Genomic DNA, 13,485 nt, shown 5'->3' on the forward strand with positions numbered 1-13,485 from the left:
ACAGGCCAGCCACCACACATAGACCTCCTCAGGACTGCTGTGCCTGCAGGCACAGGCCAGCCACCACACATAGACCCTCTCAGGTCTGCTGTTCCTGCAGGCACAAGGAGTCCCCCACACATAGACCCCCTCAGGACTGCTGTGCCTGCAGGCACAGAATGGCTGCCACACAAAGCCCCCTTAGGACAGCCGTGCATTCAGGCACAGGCCGGCTGCCACACATAGACCCCCTCAGGACTGCTTTACCTGCAGGCACAGACCGTCCACCACACATAGACCCCCTTAGGACTGCTGTGCCTGCAGGCACAGTCAGGCCGCCACACAAAGCCCCCCCTCAGCACTGCTGTGCCTGCAGGCACAGACCAGCCACCACGCAAAGCCCCCCTCAGGACTGCTGTGCCTGCAGGCACAGGCTGGCCGCCACACATAGACCCCCCCCAGGACTGCTGTGCCTGCAGGCACAAGCTGTCCGCCACACATAGACCCCCTGAGGACTTCTGTACCTGCAGGCACAGACCAGTCGCCACACATAGATCCATCAGGACTTCTGTACCTGCAGGCACAAGCCGGCCGCCACATATAGACCCCCTCAGGACTGCTGCACCTGCAAGCACAGACCAGCCATCACACATAGACCCCATCAGGACTTCTGTACCTGCTGGCACAGGCCGGCCATCACACATAGACCCTCTCAGGACTTCTGTTCCTGCAGGCACAGGCAGGCCACCAAACATAGCCCCCCTCAGGACTGCTGTGCCTGCAGGCACAGACCGGCTGCCACACAAAGCCCCCCTTAGGACTGCCGTGCCTTCATGCACAAGCCGGCCGCCAGACATAGACCCTCTCAGGACTGCTGTACCTGCAGGCACAGACTGTCCACCACACATAGAGGCCCTTAGGACTGCTGTGCCTGCAGGCACAGACCAGCCGCCACACAAAGCCCTCCTCAGGACTGCTGTGCCTGCAGGCACAGACCAGCTGCCACGCAAAGCCCCCCCCAGGACTGCTGTGCCTGCAGGCACAGGCCGTCCGCCGCGCATAGACCCCCTCAGGACTTCTGTACCTGCAGGCACAGACCACTCGCCACACATAGACCCCCTCAGGACCTCTGTACCTGCAGGCACAACCCGGCCGCCACATATAGACCCCCTCAGGACTGCTGCGCCTGCAAGCACAGGCCGGCCGCCACATATAGACCCCTTTGGGACTGATGAACCTACAAACACAGGCCAGTCGCCACACATAGCCCCCCTCAGGACTGCTGTACCTGCAGGCACAGGCCGGCCGCTACACATAGACCCCCTCAGGTCTGATGTAGCTGCAGGCACAGGCTGGCTGCCACACATAGACCCCCTCAGGACTGCTGTACCTGCATGCACAGGCTGGTTGCCACACATAGACCCCCTTAGGACTGCTGTACCTGCAGGCACAGGCCGGCCGCCACACATAGACCTCCTCAGGACTGCTGTGCCTGCAGGCACAGGCTGGCCGCTACACGTAGACCCCCTCGGCTGGTGCTGGCTCTGCTTAACCAGCCTGAGAGTTAATAGGCTCTGGGACAGGTTTAGGGGAGTTCTGCTTGCCCCTGCTTAGTCCATTAATAATGGTTGGTAAGACACGACCCCCTCCCTACCCCAGGAGCTAACTGTGTGTGGGACCTAGCTCTTTCTCTTCCCCTTTCTGTAAAGCCTCACCTTTTAGCTCTGTTACCCTGATCATAACCCCCTACCCCCATTTTACTGGCTCGCCCTTCCTTTCTCAATATGCCCAAGGACTGAATAATTATACCCCCTTCTCCCCCTCCTCCCCACATGAGCTAGCAGTGTGTGGGAGCTAGTTCTTGCATTTCTCCTCTCTGTAAAGCCCCTCTTTTATCTCTGTTACTCCCAACCAAATATGGGACAGTACTATATAAACAAAGGGTCCCTGCCCTAAAATGTCTCACTGCCATCTCCAGACAACTAAACAACTTGGCAACTGTTAGATGACTAGAGCCTTTTCCAAACCCATATCGTAGAGCGGCCCATATCTGCATGTTTCAAGAAATCCCTAATCATTATATTTACCCAGTCCACCGCAACGTGCCGCTCCTCCTCACGTTACCCACTCGCTAACTAAAATGTAAACGGGGGCTGGAGGGCGGGCCTTACATGCCACAGCAAGTGGCGTAAAATCTCATCCGTTTGGCCAGGAGCAGAGCCTGCCTTCCTCTATGTTGTTGCGAGTTCTTCCCCAATTCTTCAATGTCTGTACATCAGCCAATCCCATCTTTCATTTGCGAGAGCTCCTTGAAACCCTCCTTTCTGCGAGGCGTATGCATAGCCTCCTTATTGCCCACAAACAGCGCTTTGCAGCCTTTGGCTCTCCAGATGTGTTACACTCAAACTCCCATCAGCCCCAGCCAGCAAAGGCAATGCTTAGGAGTCATGGAAGCTGTAGTACAAAACATCTGGAAAGCCGCAGGTTGCAGACTCGAGCACTAGAATACCCCTTTCCCCGCCTACCCTACTCCCAGACATGCCTGCACTCTGAAATAATTCGGTTGCCATGTTAGCGTATTAAAGGTCACGGATAACAGTGGAGACTGGATATTGGGGTATCCATAAACACCCTCTCCTGAAGCCTGTCTATGCATTCGCCGTATTTATTGACAGACTGAATTTGGTCTCATTTGCACCAAGTCTCGTTTCCTCACGTTCTGCACAAAGGACCGACTACAAACCACAGAGACATGATCTTATAGTTATTTTTACCCACTGCTTTCCCTAATTTTCTCAGAATTGTTTTGCTGTGTTGCTTACCACATTTTTTACAGCAAAAATATAGATGTGGATTTGGTTTAAGTAGATATAAAGGGGGTTGGAGAGAGGGGTAATAGGGTGGCGGGGTTCCCCTGTTTTTGGCAGTTAAAAAAGGGGGTGAAATCGTCAGAAATAAACTAGAAACCATCATAGATCCCACGCTGCAGGTAAGGAGGCCAGGAAGGTCACATGATCAGTTCACCAAGGTGAGCAAGGGGAGGAGGGGGATGTGGAGGGGGTTAAGGTGGCTCCAAAGTTGGAGATGCTGACTAGGAAGCACTGAGATGTAAGACAGCGGCCTAGGGGTATACGCAGGTCTGAACCGCAGCAGGAACTCCGGGTCGTATTCCGCGGTCTACAGGCCAGTTACAATAAGTGCCAGGTCTCTTTAAGTGCCAGGCTATTATGCAAGTCTATGCAAAAAGGATGAGCATATTCGTCCTTGGCACTGCTGTGGGCTGCTTGTTGTATACATTTGCCCTATGTTGAGATTGGCAGAATTAGCCAAGGTAATTCAGACAAACTCGTTTACCGTTCACCCGCTCGGTTGCGAAGGCAAGTCCTTCATATTAGACCGGAATTATCGCTGGTGATAATCCTGCCGGTGGTAACTCTTTTTTTTCTGGAGGCGATCACTCCACATAAACCCTGAAGGCATTTCCTCCTATTTCCTCCGAACCCATAATCGATCAGAATGGTAAAAGTCGTGGAAAATCCTTCACTGCCATTTTGTCTCTGGTTCCGCCGGGGTGTGATGAGGCCCAGTGACGTTGCTTTTGTTCCACCTGTTAAGTGCAGTTGTTTTTGAAAGCCTCAGGCAATAGGGTTTCCGTGGGTTATTGAACACTTACTTGAACAGTTTGCTTTTAGTAATTCCTTAAACTTAAGTGAGTCGTTATTGACCTCTCAGCCAATCAAAATGTTCACAGTGTAGTCAATAACTATTGGTATTGACTGCATTCTGAATAGTCTGACTTCAAAAGCAGACATGGAAACAGCAATGTAACTTCCAGGCATGTTTAACATGCCGCTCTAGGAGGATCTTTTTTTCCAACTGCACATCCAATTTACTGCACCAAAGAGAAAGCTGAAACATGAGAGAAGCTTTCACTTTCTTATCGAGAAAACGTTTCTTTCTACATTAAACCTTGTGCATGTGTCTGTTAAAGCCTTTCCATTTCAACTAAGTTTACAATTGCAATGCTTAACTTATAAAGGCACCCTTGTTTTCAAAATATTACAAAATAAAAGCACGCTTGATTTCCTGACATGGTTTGAGCATTTGTGTTCTCACTATTAAACATGTTCCACTTTACAACCACAACTCCGGTACCTATATTGCAATCACCAGTGTATGCTAATAGCCTTATAGATCTCAGGCGAGGTCATTATCGCACAACTTGTGGGCGGGTCATTATCAAACAATAATGACTGCTCCGTCGATCTATAAGTCAATATTACATGGCTTCTTTGGCCTGTGGTAGAATGGTCCTTACCCTCAGCTGTAAGCATGACAGCCTTGCTCTCCACCCCAAAAGCAGACATTGTTGGGGTTGATAGAGTGCATATTTCTTTTTGCGAACAATCTCAGTTTCTTATGTTTTCTAGGATTCAATGTAAATCCTGCAGTGCTTGTCTGATGGAGTCACCAAGTGTTATTTTGAGGGTACGGTGAGCCTCCTTTTTTTCTACCAGCTCTGGTTGGTTGCCTGGGAGCCTTTTTGGGTGCCCCCCACCCCCATCCAAACATTAGATGACAATAGTCGATGGGTAGGGGCAATTTTCTTACGGCGTTTTTTTCAAAGAGAATCTGACCTCTGGTTACTGGGTGCCCTGCGGCCCTTGCACAGAAGCTGGCCCATCAAGGCTTGAGTGGCTTTAACTTGTGTCGTGAGTGACAGTAGAACTATCTGGGAGACGGCCCTTCCACAGAAGCTGGCCCATCAAGGCTTGAGTGGCTTTAACTTGCGTCGTGAGTGACAGTAGAACTATCTGGGAGGCGGCCCTTGCACAGAAGCTGGCCCATCAAGGCTTGAGTGGCTTTAACTTGCGTCGTGAGTGACAGTAGAACTATCTGGGAGGCGGCCCTTGCACAGAAGCTGGCCCATCAAGGTTTGAGTGGCTTTAACTTGTGTAGTGAGTGACAGTAGAACTAACTGGGAGGCGGCCCTTGCACAGAAGCTGGCCCATCAAGGCTTGAGTGGCTTTAACTAGTGTCGTTGGTGACAGTAGAACTATCTGGGTGGCGGCCCTTGCACAGAAGCTGGCCCATGAAGGCTTGAGTGGCTTTAACTTGTGTCTTGAGCGACAGTAGAACTATCTGGGAGGCGGCCCTTGCACAGAAGCTGGCCCATGAAGGCTTGAGTGGCTTTAACTTGTGTCTTGAACAACAGTAGAACTATCTGGGAAGCGGCCCTTGAACAGAAGCTGGCCCATCAAGGCTTCAGTGGCTTTAACTAGTGTTGTGGGTGACAGTAGAACTATCTGGGAGGCGGCCCTTGCACCGAAGCTGGCCCATGAAGGCTTGAGTGGCTTTAACTTGTGTCTTGAGCGACAATAGAACTATCTGGGAGGCGGCCCTTGCACAGAAGCTGGCCCATGAAGGCTTAAGTGGCTTTAACTTGTGTCTTGAGCGACAGTAGAACTATCTGGGAGGCGGCCCTTGCGCAGAAGCTGGTCCATCAAGGCTTGAGTGGCTTTAACTTGTGTCTTGAGCGACAGTAGAACTATCTGGGAGGCGGCCCTTGCACAGAAGCTGGCCCATGAAGGCTTGAGTGGCTTTAACTTGTGTCTTGAGCGACAGTAGAACTATCTGGGAGGCGGCCCTTGCACAGAAGCTGGCCCATCAAGGCTTGAGTGGCTTTAACTTGCGTCGTGAGTGACAGTAGAACTATCTGGGAGGCGGCCCTTGCACAGAAGCTTGCCCATCAAGGCTTGAGTGGCTTTAACTAGTGTCGTGGGTGACAGTAGAATTATCTGCGAGGGCAGCTCACGTGCTAAGTGTGGATCTGTGTCCCAGAGTCAGCCTACATATTGCAAGTTTGAAACCCGGCATGGCCGACTCAGCCCATGCCGGGTTTCAAACTGGATACATTGAGTAATAGCAGCTATTAATCAAGCACATGTAAGTGGGCCGGAACCGGCAGAAAGCTCAATATAAAATCGTATTATTATATTTTCATAAGATAAAGGTTATCGCAATGCTCGCAGAAAACAAAGATAGCAACATATGAGATGCCCGCCATCTTTAGCTTCTGACGGCGCCTAGAACCATGGCGCCTATCATTTACGCAGACATTTCTGGCATCGCCACCATTGGGAGGCATGCAGGGCGTCACCTCACCCAAAGCCAGTTCTGAGTACAAACGAAACATTCAGTTCTCCCCACCCTAGCGAATACCACTTCCCTCCACACCACCATAACAATGAAACATTCCACCTGAACACCATTGCCCACAACCCTGGTGCACACGACATGCATGCATGTGAGCCTGACTGGGTCACCGCACAACCTCACACATGATACCAAACATATCCCCTGCAGTGTATACTTCCGTTGGGTCTCACAAAACACTGGTCTCCAAAAACTCCAAGTAGCTTCCCTGCACCCAGTACCCATTCCTTCCCAGCATCACGCATCCACGCTGCAGCAACACCCACCTTACTCCCCACATATTATAGTGCCACCACGCCAACCAGCTCAGACTTATCTCGTGCAGGTCACCAGGCGCGCAGAGGTCATGGAAAAGGCGGATATTGTCCTAGAGAAGATCCGCTCCAATACATAGCTATGTACACATTCGAGAACTTCCCCCAAGACCGAGATAGCAAAACATGTCCAATGGAATTGACAGTGCTCTGTTCCACGCCTCCCAGGCTGCACAGAAGGAGCGACGAGGATTGCAATATCAAAAAGTAAGGAAGGCAAGCGGGACTGGGAAGCCATGGTTACTGACGCTGCCACCGGAAAGCCTGAGCTGGAATCCCGGCTCCCAACGCGGCCAAACTGTGTGTTGCTGGGCAAATCATGTTATCTCCATCGGCATCATGTCCCTTATAGAAATAGGCTGCCCCCAAATATTAAGCAAGATCAAAAAATTAAAAGAGATATCTCCATGTTATAAGAGTGTGTGACTGGAAGGGAGGATCTGAAAGGCCTTTAGAGTTCTTTAATTATCTGGAAGGACACCTGGCTCATTAATGTGCGCACAGGGCGGCTGGCGCACAACCTTGACCTTTCATGGTTCCTATACGAGCGCAGAGCTTTCTGGCAGTTTTTCATTGAAGCCCTTTTCAGTGTTTTCAAAACAGCTCGCAGAAAGCAGAAGGTACATGGATAAGCAACCCCTAGTTGCACAGTGTTTACAATGGAACTCCCACGTGTACAGCCTCGGAAGTACAGGCATGGGCATAATTTTAGGGGGGCCAGGGGTGTTTGTCCCCCACAACTTTAATGGCACACCATTTTGTCCCCATTCATTTGGCTGGGGAACCTTTTCTTCAGATGTCATGTCCCCCCCAACATTTTCAGCAAAGTTACTCCACTGAGTAGGGAGGGGGGGGGGGGGTTCTTGCCTTCTGCTTGACTGTCTCCTGGACTCCCTCGGGATAGGTAGGTTACTGAGCGGGAGAATTCATCGCAGTCTGTTTCAACAAATTTTCCGCAAATATACGTGTGTGTGTGCTTTTAAGGCAGTAAATAATGTGGGTGGTTATGGGCGGCTGCCCCCCGCATATAATTGCGGCAAAATCTACCCTCACACTATTTTGTTTGATGAAAGGAATTCGACCAGATCACATAGAAGCGACTCCCTCCACTCTCTCTTGGCAGATTGGGCCTTTTCCAAATCAAATTGCTACGTTGCCTTCCATTTTGTTCTCGGTTTTGAAAAGCTGATGACAAGAGAATGCTGCCTGTCTTTTCAACTGACTTCCAAAATGCGTCATGAGAGTCGCTTAATACTGATGTCATAAGTATGCCATCGTCAGTGTACACGATGCATGCGCAAGCCTCGTTTTGGGTCACACATGCGCGTTTTGAATAAAGAACGTCTGTGCGGCAGTTGCCGCCGGGACCCTGGAGAGCACGGACGCATGTGTCATGTCTCAGTGATTGTGTGCGTGCTAGTACAGGGCGGCCCGAGGCACGAGCTCGTCCATCACATTGGCGACGAGGCGGGAGCCAACGGAGTGAGCGGTTTCACACGCACTGATGTGTCAATTACCGGTATTTTCTTTGTTGTGCATCCCGAATCCTACGCGAGCGATGGCGATCACGTTATTCTCAGTGCGGAAGGCAGTAGCGGCCCGCGAGGGTGCTCGTGCGCTGCCCACATGCTAACAGATAATAGAACGCCACATTTTTGGAACTCCCGCAGTTCTCCGTTCCAAGAGGACTGCAGTGATACCTATAACCAGAGGAGTCCTGGTGATAGGATGGCCATCTAAGCACAGAAAGCAGCCAGGCATTGGAACATCGTCGCATCACCGGGCCCCCTCTGCGCAGTGGACCAGGTGCGTCAACAATCTGTCCGAGTCAGGTTTGCGGCCTCTAATCCTGTTTTGAGGTGCCTGTGCGACCTGCGAAGATGACGGACAGCGATGGAGAAGCAACGGCGGCACAGACGGTGGTGCGCAGACAACAGGGTTCGTTGTTACCCATGCAGGAATTTGACATTTCGGGTCCACCTTCAAAATTGGGCTCAAAATGGTTGCTGTGGATAAAAAAAATTAGACATGTATTTCACAGCGACCGGAGAGACCAATGACGATGCCAAGAGGGCGACACTGCTCTATTCGGCAGGGATGGACGTTCTCCGCATATATGAGTCTCTAAACCTACAAGTAGTGACATATGATGCCGTTAAAACGGCTCTCAAGAACTATTTCATTCCTTTATCTAACGTGGACTTCGACAAATTTCTATTCTGTGGTGAGAAACAGCGGGAGGAGGAATCACTCGATCAGTTCTGCACACGTCTACGGCAGATGGCTACCACTTGCAGGTGGGACAATGAAGAGGTTATGGTCCGCAATCAAGTGATCCAAGGGTGCAGTTCGGGCAAACAGCGCAGACAGGTACTGCGAGAGCCGGGTTTGTCTCTTGTCCAAATATTAGACAGTGGCAGAGTGTATGAGTTGGCTGGGACGAGAGGCGCAAGAGGGATGCAGCTGTGCGCCCGGGCAAGTCTGAAGAGGCATTTGCAGTGGGGAGGCAAGCATCGTCGAAAGCGTGATGGAGCCAGAAATGCCAGGATGCAGCTCCAGCGCATGGATTGGCGACTATTTTCCAGTACTGCGGTTATGACCCTCGTATTGGGTCGCGCATGCGCGTTTTGAATAAATAACGTCCGTGCGGCAGTTGCCGCCGGGACCCTGGAAAGCACGGACGCATGTGTCATGTCTCAGTGATTGTGTGCGTGTGGGTGCTAGTACAGCGCGGCCCGAGGCACGGGCTCGCCCATCACAATAAGCATGGGGGTGTTTTGACCCCTCTAGAAACAGGGAATGGCTTCGACATGTTTAGGCTTGGAATGTTAGGGCAAAGGAAGCACCAGGGCTTTAAGTGGGCCAGGGCCTGCCGGGGCTGGGCCCCGGCAGGCTCCGAAATTTCGTTTTGAGGCGGGGCCCTGCCGGGGCCCACTAATCTCCCCTGGCAGCCCCGGCCACTACACGAAAAGGCATTTTTTTCTACAGCCTGAAGCGAGAGCTTCAGGCTTCAGAAAAAAATGCCTTTTAGCCATAATGGTGGCGCCGCACCTGCGAGGCATCCCTTTAATCAAGTGATGCACGTGGGCCGGCGCCACCATTATGGAGAAAACATGAGGCCGCTGGAAGCAGAGGCCTTGCATTCTAAATACTGAAGCTCCCACGGATTCGCGGGAGTTTCAGTCTTTAGGAAAAAGGCCTCTGCTTCCAGTGGCCTCACCCTTTCAGCCATAATGGTGACGCTGCCCCTCCCCAGCTGGCGAGGGGCAGCGCCACCATTAAGGCTGAATAGGCGAGACGCTGTCCCCTGCCGGGCAAGCCTATACAAAATAAATGCTGAGATCAGCACCCTCTCCTCCATTGGCCATGAAGACCCCAGTTGTTAGGCCACGCCCCCTCGATGAGCCCCGGCTCGATTTGTAGTGCCACTTAAGGCACTGGGAAGCACTGCTCTTGGGATGGGAGGGCAGTTGGAGTGAAGGAGTCTAGGCAGCCCAGCCAGAGTGATCGCTCATTCCACTGAGGTGGGAAAGCAGAGCACTCGCGTTTCATGGCTGCACTGTCACGTTCCTGGCACGTGAGAGAGCCCCTGGGGGATGGATCCCTTACATGGGCATACACAGGCCTTCACACACGGATCCCTGCCACTGGGAAGACGCACAATAGCAACAAAAACAGGTGTCTGCGTGTTGCAAGGAAAACAAGGAGCAGCTCTTCAGATAGCAAACACACAACTCTAACCCTGCCCTGGGTGTGGCGTGTGTGTGTGGTGGGGGGGTCAGGACCAGGGATGCCAGGCTCTCTTGCACTCCTGACGTTTGCAAACCACGCGAGTGGCACTGAGGACAAGCAGGGTGCACGTACATACAGGCGTGGACCAGCCTATAGGGAACTCTGGCAGATTTATTTGATGTGTAAGCGCCTTACATGGCACAATAAAATAAATAAATAAAACACATTTCCTGGTAGGCCTCTGCTCGCTCGTCCGCTTTTGTGCAGTAACCTCTTTTATCTCCGATTTTTCACATAGGAAAAGAGGGCCTTTTTTTGTTCAGTGGCGGGCAAGGGGGGGGGGGGTGGAGGACACACTGCCCACCTGTTTCCCCCCAGGTGTGTGGAGCCCCCAGCCATTGTCCGCGCTGCCCCCACATCCAGAGCTGATCCGCTGCTGTTTTGGATCCCAGTCCACCCCTGCATGCAAAGGTCCGTACCCCGCCACCCCCTCTTTGTAGATGTAATCCAGACGTGGACCCCTTGCTCTCTGTGCAGCTCACTGATGGCCCCGCAGGAAGGCTACAAGACGAGTCTGGAGTTGCAGTTGCTGCGCTTTTTTAGATGAGAATTGCCTGGCAAGTCGGTGCAGACCACTCTTGTGGGCAAACTCAGACTGATGTGCACATGGTTATTTGCATGTGTTGCGGTATGGGGGGCTAAGACCCCACTCTGCCACCGCCATGTTGGTTCTCACTAGAGGGCCTCAGCGCATGTGTGTACATTGCGATAGGGGCGTGCTCTGGGTGAGCTGGCTAGGGTGCTGGTGTGTTTGTGTAACCGCACAGATAACGGAGCCGCCGCTGAAAAAAGCCTAAATCAGCAAGTTCAAACAACTGTCCAGGAGACCCACCGCCAACCAGTGCGTACCCAGTGCGGCCTACAGGAAGCCCCTGGCAGCACGGACTTCACTTCTAGAAAGCAGCGACGGGGCACAACCCAGGCATTCATCGCAGCCAAGCACATGACATCGATGCCGGCGACGAAATGACTAATGGAATTTCTGCCTCACCTGCGCCCCCTCTCCAGGCCACACATCTCTTGCCGAAACAAGCAGAGAGGCCGGGCCGTGCGGCCTCTGCGGCCTGCGGCACCACCAGGGCAATGTGGCAACACGTATACCCGTGCTGGGGGTGGGGTGGGCTGGCGTAGAGAGCAACGGAGGGGGTGCAATTCATTCCGCATGTGTGCGGTAACGGGCCAATAGTGAGGTGAAAGCACACACTATTGTGCGGCGCAGCTATGGTGTTGTTGGGGCAGCATAAACAGCGATTCTGGGGAAGCAGCATTGGGGGCGCGTGTGTGGTAACATACTTGGTAACATGGGGGGGGCGTGGGGGAAGGCAATATACCCAAGAATGAGGAGGGCGGGAGGCAGAACAACAGAACAGAAAAGAATACAGGGCAATGATGCTGTGGCAATATACACGCACATGCCGGCAAGTGCCAGGGAGGAAAAGCACTTACCGCCACTGCGGGAGGAAGGGTGGCCTGGGTCAGAGAGGGCTGCCCACCCTTTATCCGAAAAGCGTGTTGTATGGCGCGCCCTATAGCCAGCGCAAGACCCACAGGTGCACCCAGCATATCCCGAAAGGCCATTCAATGCGTAGCCTACGTGTGCATGTTCCCCGCTATAAAGCCACACGTGTGCTGGCGAGCAGGGCAGTGCCACGGAATCCCGCCCGCTGGCAGCCGTACCAGTTTTCCTTGGGCACCCAGGCCACGGCCCAAGGGGCACAGTCGGCTTAACGTGCGGCCACACAATGGAAACAGGAGTGAAACAGCAGGTGTTGCCGTAATTATCGCGGCAGACTCCATCTATACACTCAGGGGGGCTTGGGCACCTCAAATACACCAGGACCGTAAACACGTAGAAAGGATGATGGGGGCGCTTCTAGGGCCCGCACACATGTAAGCACGAGGCCAAGAAATGTTCCTGGAATTTAAACAGCAAAGGGACTGCGGGTGAGCACAAGGGGGTACACGCGGGGGGCGGAGGAACGGGCGTTGGACACAAATGATATGGGGCGCTCGGTGCACACACACACACAGGAGTGGGCGACGTGTGCTCCCTTCTAGCATACGGATCCGTGGACACGGAGCCAGGTGGAGCTGTGCACTAGTGTGCACTCATAGGATGGGGGTGCAACCCCGGGTCGGGGGCCCGTCTGCGCCACAGAGCAGGGAACTAGGCACACGCAGGAGTCGGGCAACGAGCACACAGTGGTAGGGTCACGGTGGATATACAGGCTAAGGGCGCTGTGTAGAGGAAAGACTGGGGGTTGTGTACAGGAATAGAGTGTTTACTTTTGGGGGCCTCTGTGATCAAGACGTATCCATCCATGCTGGACGGGGCAATGTGCACAAGCAGCTCGGCCGCTCTGTATACACAGGAGAGCAACGTGTACGCACAGAACAGGGGCACTGGGCACGTACATGGCAATGTGCACCAGTACGAAATCGCGCGACCCGGGTGCTATCCACACATATTCTAGGGCATTGCACAATCACAGCAGGCCAGGGCACTATGTGACAACGTGTGCATACAAGATGGAGCGCATTCTGCACACAGGCAACCGAGGCAATGTACACACTGGCTCGATCGGGCACTTTGCACACGCAGGAAGGAGGACACTGTGCGCACAAATGGGGGCGCACTGTCAGCTTACGCACGTTCCAAAAAGAGCAAGATCGGGCTTACCTGTCTGCTGGCGGGCGCTGCCCCCCGCGGGCTGGCATGTAGGATACCCGGCGGGCGGCCGCCTCTCGCTGCTGATGCCCGGGCCGGCGCCGATGTCCAGGCTTGAATGCGCTGCCCGCGGTGCTGCCCTTTGCCCAGGCCCGGTCCTCTCCTCGGGCTCTGCTGATCCCCGGCGTTGCTAGCCCACTCCCCCGTTCCTTGGCCCTGCTCCCCCGCTCCCCGGTGCGTCGGGCTCCGGTGCTCCGTTCCTCTCCTCCGCGCTGTACCGCAGATGGAGCGGGGGCGGGCCGGGAATAGGAGGCGGGACCAGAGGAATCTACCAACACCAGCCCCGGATGAGGAGCGGAGTCTCAGCACCGAGGACAGCTCTGGGGGGCTGGAAGGACGGGCAGGAGCTGGACAGAGGGGGAGGGGACCCGTTACCCGAGGAGGGCAGGGAGTGGGAGAGGACGTGGGGGAACCCTGGCCCACAGAGAGACATGTGGGGGGCGCATCACAGGCCTA

General features: G+C 53.6%; 1 protein-coding gene across 1 annotated transcript in view; it reads right to left on the reverse strand.

Moving 5' to 3' along the window:
* DLGAP4 (DLG associated protein 4) overlaps positions 1–13,279 on the reverse strand; it is a 1,951,934-nt gene extending 1,938,655 nt beyond the window's left edge. Inside the window, exon 1 of the mRNA XM_069652304.1 lies at positions 12,982–13,279. The gene's annotated coding sequence lies outside the window, so the exon portion shown is untranslated. The remainder of the gene's footprint in view (positions 1–12,981) is intronic.
* Between the last annotated feature and the right edge of the window lie 206 nt (positions 13,280–13,485).

This window comes from Ambystoma mexicanum, chromosome 3p (genome assembly GCF_040938575.1).
Source record: "Ambystoma mexicanum isolate Mex_15411 chromosome 3p, UKY_AmexF1_1, whole genome shotgun sequence".
Taxonomy (NCBI): domain Eukaryota; kingdom Metazoa; phylum Chordata; class Amphibia; order Caudata; family Ambystomatidae; genus Ambystoma; species Ambystoma mexicanum.